This window comes from Artibeus jamaicensis, unplaced genomic scaffold, assembly GCF_021234435.1.
Source record: "Artibeus jamaicensis isolate MK-2021 breed Jamaican fruit bat unplaced genomic scaffold, CSHL_Jam_final contig_332, whole genome shotgun sequence".
In the NCBI taxonomy this organism is placed as follows: domain Eukaryota; kingdom Metazoa; phylum Chordata; class Mammalia; order Chiroptera; family Phyllostomidae; genus Artibeus; species Artibeus jamaicensis.
This window is the reverse complement of record NW_026521788.1, coordinates 10802637-10808636: the sequence shown is the minus strand read 5'-3', so window position 1 is coordinate 10808636 and position 6000 is coordinate 10802637.

The window sequence follows — 6000 nt, the reverse complement described above, 5'->3', positions numbered from 1 at the left end:
GTTCCTAATGTAGAGATTCACTGTCAAGGGATTACTTCTACACCAAGGTCATTGGCTAGAGGGCACATTTTGCAGTTGCTGTTGGCACAGTGTGAGCAATGAGAATCACTGATGAATAAGAAAGTCCCGGAAAGAATCTGTGCTAAAGAGGACAGTGGTGAATGCATGGCCAAGGCCAGTTCTAAGAATTTTTTCTAGTAAGCAGGATATATATCATGGCCAATATAAAATATATAAAAGCATATGGATGCCATTTATAAGTTGTGAAGAGGAAGGACTACCATTTTTGGTGAATCGACATGCTAAGATAATAAGCAGACTATGTTAGTGCACTTATTTCAAATGTACTTGTGAAATAATAAAAAATGCAGTGACTAAAAATTCATATAAATATCTGAAGAAAATTCTAACATTAACAACTAAGAAAGAAATATATTCTAAATGGCAGAACATAAATTTCATATATTCTGTGAAACAATTACTGTTAGTCTTCGTCACTTTTTGAATAACAAGCTTAAACGGCAACTTCTTTTTAGCATCTTAGTGTAGTCAGTGATCTGTCATTGACAGATACCGAGTGGTGGATGAAAAGACTGAGTTGCCTTTCAACAGTGTGGCAGTGACCAAGAGAGCTTCGACAACTCCCTCAGCTTGACTAAAATTTTACCTCGGCCTCTTCCTCACTCTGGGTTCTGACCTTTCTTTTCTTCAAACGGCCATTTTCAACTGGTGTGCCACACGAGTTTTTGAAACATGCAATATCTGACAAATAAAAAAATGACAATAGCCAACAACACAGCAGTAGCCACCCGGCATGATGAATCAAGATTATACCTATTTTTTTTGTCAGATTGGCAAAAGTGTATTTTTTAGTGTGCCTCAGAATTTTAGTAATTCATTTATATGTGCCATGAGATGAAAAAGGTTGAAAATCACTATCTTAGAGCATTTATTTTAGGAAAAGTTTTTAAAGATTTTATTTATTTATTTTTAGAGGGGAAGGGAAAAAGAAAGAGAGGAACAGAAACATCAATGTGTGGTTGCCTCTCATGTGGCCCCTACTGGGCACTTGGCCCACAACCCAGGCATGTGCCCTGACTGGGAATCCAACCAACAGCCCTGTGGTTCACCGGATGGCCCTCAATCCACAGAGCCACACCAGCCAGGGCTACTTTAGGAAACTTTTGACAATTTTTTCTCTGCACCTTTGAGTAAATCTTCTTAAAAGCCTCCAGCCAGTTTTGCAAAGTAGGAATGCCTTTCACAAAGACCGGGGAGTTGTCCTTCAGAAGTTTAATTGTCTGAAAAGACAGAACCCCTGTCTCCCTCAGTCTCTGTAGAAGAGTAGAAGTCTAATATTCATGGTTAACTTGCTCCAGGTTATAAAAATACCTGCTGTCAGGAAGATAGAAGAAAGTTTATTTCTCCTTAATGTAAGGCTAATTAACAAACACAGATGACCTATGATTGCCCCACTCCAGCTTTTAAAAACCTTTCTGGCCTTTGTTTCAGCCAACTTGAATTCAAATAGTTTTCTCCCCTATTTAAAGAGCCTTGAATAAAATTGTCATTGCCTGTTTAAATTTATCTAGTATATTTTTGCTTTGACACCAGCATTGGATCATACCTGAAAAAAAGTATGTTGAAATATTGCAATACCAATTCTTATATAAATCAGAAAATTGGCACATTTGTGTTTTGTATTAGCTAGTGGCTTAACAATAATTGTGTGACATTTCTTACCATTAAGACTGATTACTAGGTAGCAGATTGGAGATATGCCTGCAATTACAGCCTCATTCAGAGTCAAAAAAGACTCTGGGAAAGAACATTTTATCTCAATAGTCACATAGTCATACAGTCACACAAGGATTGATGTTTAAAAATGAGAATAGTGCTGACCACAGAGACTCTCCCAATTCTGGTGAGCATAAACTGTGAATCTCTTGATTAAAATTTCATGAAACATCTTGTGAGATTATTAAAGGGTGCCAACTATGTGCCTATTTTAAATTGTTTTTATTCATGTTTGCAGTATAAATTATCTTTTACAACCAGAGTGTGCAAATGGTTGAACTGCAATGTTTCATGATACCAATACCATGGGTTGGATTAGAGAATCATGCATTTCCTTTCTCTTACATGAGTCAGAGCGGTTTTTGGTGGACTGTAAACCTCTTGAATTTTTCTTGATGCCTGAACAATTTAGCAAATATCTGAATATTCTTTGTATCTGTAGCCCAAACTTACCTGATAGGTTTAATATTTCCAGTGTTCATTCTGAAAGGGGTCCTAGGTTTTTTCTTAAATTTTAGGGAATCAAGTTATACTAGCTGTTCCCCACCATAATACATGTCCATAAAATGTTAAGAGGGTCAGATTTGTCCTACAACTACTTTTAACTCAGGAAATGATTCCTCCTATACCAACCCCCCTTGTGAATTGGTATAAATTATGAGACTAAGCAGAATTAAATAACTCTTTAGATTGGACTTTTAATGTCTCAGAATTAGGACTGGAAGGTTGGTTCCTGATTCCTAAAATGTGCACTTTCTAATAACTTACCATCGACAATAAGTTTAAATATTGACTTTCTTATTTCAAAGTCCTCACAGGGTTACAAGCCTGACAGGATTTAATTTGTGTTGCTAGGATTTCAGAGCCTTGGGATGAAACTATTTTCAGCATGTGCTCCTTTTGTTCAAAGTCCTAACTCCATGAGGGCTCCTCGCCAGATGATGTTACTTCCATTCTTGGTCCTTTGCATTTTTCTACTCTGACCAGCATTTTCCTATGTTGATGTGAGATCGGGGTTAGTTGTGCAATAATTCACAGCGGATGAATCCAAGTGCAAACTACTTTCAACAACCTGCATTATATATTTCACAGGTGGCAAACACAAGGCCCGCGGCCCAGTCTGGCCCTCCACCTTGTCTTATCCGGCCAGGCACTTTGTGTCTACCCAGGGGCAGTGCCAAGCTCTCGCTTAACGGTTAAGGAGTAGTTACATTTATACAGCCCTAAAGTTACATTCGGTCCTTTGAAGGCAACCTAGAGGATGATGTGGCCCCGGTAAAAATGAGTTTGACACCCCCGATATATTTAGATACATATAGCTTTAAAAGAAAAAAAATAATAAAAATAATTTGAGGTTTAAAAAGAATAATTTGAGATTTAAAAATAATAAAAATAATTTGAGGTTTAAGAAGAAGGTGGAACGTCTTCTTGGTATTACTTAGATTGCAATATTTCAGAACACCTCTCTCTCTCCTTAAAATATGACTTTTGGAAGTGATTGTAAGTGAATAGTAGTACAGTTTTGATGAGCCTCTCTTTGACTTTCCCAAGAGTTGAGTTCTACTTTGATTTTTTAAAGGAGTTCTGGCAAAGTACTAATCTTTTGCCTTCCAAGTTTCAATTTCAAATTTTCAAATATTTTATTAATTTGTGATCACTGGATATGTTCAGTAAGAGAATTTGATAGCAAAGAAAAAACTCACATTACTCATTAATATATAATTTCTGTTCTCCCCTTTGAAACAAGCTCAGTATGCTAGAGAAGAAATGTGCATCCACAGCTCTATGACTTTGATCTGACATGTACACATTTGATGTTGAATTAAACCACAGGAACAAAAGTTCCAACTACCTGAATTTGGTCCTTTTACTCTTTGGCCCAGGATTATAAAGTATTACATTTGCATTAGATTTTAAGTAACTTTAATATTAATAATAGAGCTAAAAACCCAAACAGTCCTTTTATGTATTAGAAACTATACCTTCTTCTGGATTCAAGTTTATCATATTAGGAAAATTGTATTTATTTCAGCAAGTAAAAACAACAATTGAATTTGGAAAATGTGTTTCAATCTTTCATTAAAGAACATTTGCCCAGGGTCTTTTTTTAGGGTAAAACTGAGGATGTTTTCACACTTATATACTTTGAATAAAAAAATGTCACAAAGCATGAATTCATTTTCATTTTAGAGCCTAATATGGGTGGAACTGAGACACAGAAGAGATTGCAAAGCAGACAGGCCACTCCTTGGATACTTTTGTGCATTCAGATGTTTAATTAGGTCTTCTCTAAATTTAAATGCTCATCCAGAGAGTCAAGGAGCCCACACATTTGTACCACCTATATTCATGAAGACAGATGACTGCTGAGGAATTATTCTTAACAGCTCTGCTGCACCACCCTGGGCCCTCATTTAGGGAAACAGATCTCAGAAGCAAGCTGATTTATTCGTGATCACACAGCTCTGTGGCCATTGACCTGAGGTTCATGTCTGTGATTCCCGGATCTCTGTCCATAGGAGCCTGTTTCTTATGAGTAAAGCAGAAGTAAGGAACCTGGGCAGTTTACTTGCAAGAACATTTTGGAAGGTGACATAATATTTAAATGGATCAAAGTAGGACCAGAGTTTGCACTGAATAATAAACTTGGCAGGCTGCCAGATTCTCAATGATCAATTCTCTGGATGGAAATGCTTAGAAAATTGCTCTTGTTACTGACATATAGAAACTGTGCCAATATGTGCTAATGCACTCTGGTGCGTCCAGGTGGTGCCCTTAGTTTTCAAGAAAATACCTCAGCAGACCCCACCCCCCACCCCCACTTCTGCCAGCCAATGAATAAAAATCCAGGGCTATGTATACACAAGCATTCTTGGTCACTTCCATCCTTTTGACCTTCCTTCTCTCTTACTTCAGTTCTGTGGGCCTTTCTGGTACTTTATGAAAATTGGATTTCCATAAACCAAACAAACCAAAAATAAACTTGGCCATTTTTAACTGTATACCCATTCATTATAGCACATGAGTTTTGAAACAATCATTTGCAATAAAAGATTTAACCCATTTTTAAAATGATAAAGCCAATACTGAGTGCTAAAATGATTTGCTAAATAGCATATAAGAACTGAGAAGGTTTGAATTTGAGATTTTTAAACTAAAAGAAATGTTCTCACTTTCCAATTTCACTCCTTTTATGTAAAATTAATGTCTTGATTTCCCTGGGAGAGATCTGATTTATACTTGTTTACCTGGTGTCATTAATATTAGTGTGCTCTTCATCTGTCAAAAGCATCTCAGTTTGAGTGATGAAGTCATTCTTCCTTTGGAGCCTCTGATAAACCAAGCTTGAGCCTTCAAGTCTCCCCATACTGTTCATTGCAAAGGTATTAATTTGAAACTTTTTCAAGGAGGTGGAATACTTTTCTTTCTGTAAAGAAAATTCAGAAATCACTGTGTATGTGTACACAGATGGGCATCTTCCTTCTTTAAGGATTAGTAACTATTTCATGATCTCACAACCTAAAAAGGCAGGACAGAAACATCCTGAGACCTTCTTAGACCCAGTCTAACAGTTAAACCTTCTTCACGTGGTCTTGATTTTAATCATAAAACATCTAGCTCCTCTGTTTTAGGTAGAATTTTTATCGTTGCAAATAACAGAATCTTGGCTCAGCTTTAGGTAAACCAACAAAAGAATTTAACTTATCACATAACTGAGAAGTTCAACAGAAGTGGCCTGGAAGAGCATCTTTGAAACCAGAGCCTCCAACAAAATCATTCTCTCTCTCTCTCTCTCTCTCTCTCTCTCTGTCTTCACTTTTTTCAGTACAGCCTTCATTTTTTCAAAAAAAGCGTCATTTCCAATGGTGACAGGTCATTAGCAACTCGAGGCTAACAATACACCAGTGAACCTCTCTGTACCAATAGTACCACTAGCAAAGGTCTGGGCTGATTCTTTTTGAGATGATTTGGATCACATGCTCATTTCTGAACTAATCACTGTGGAGTAGGGGACATTCTAATTTGCCAGGCTTATCATCATGTGTTATCCTTGGATCTATGAGGTCATGTTATTTCTAACCTAAAGACATAGACAGAGAATTGGAGATTGGTGCTTTCCTGAAGGAAATAAGGATGGTAAAGGAGAAATGGGTGTTAGAAAATTGAACATCCACTGTGCACTATTTTGTTTCCTTGCTCCAG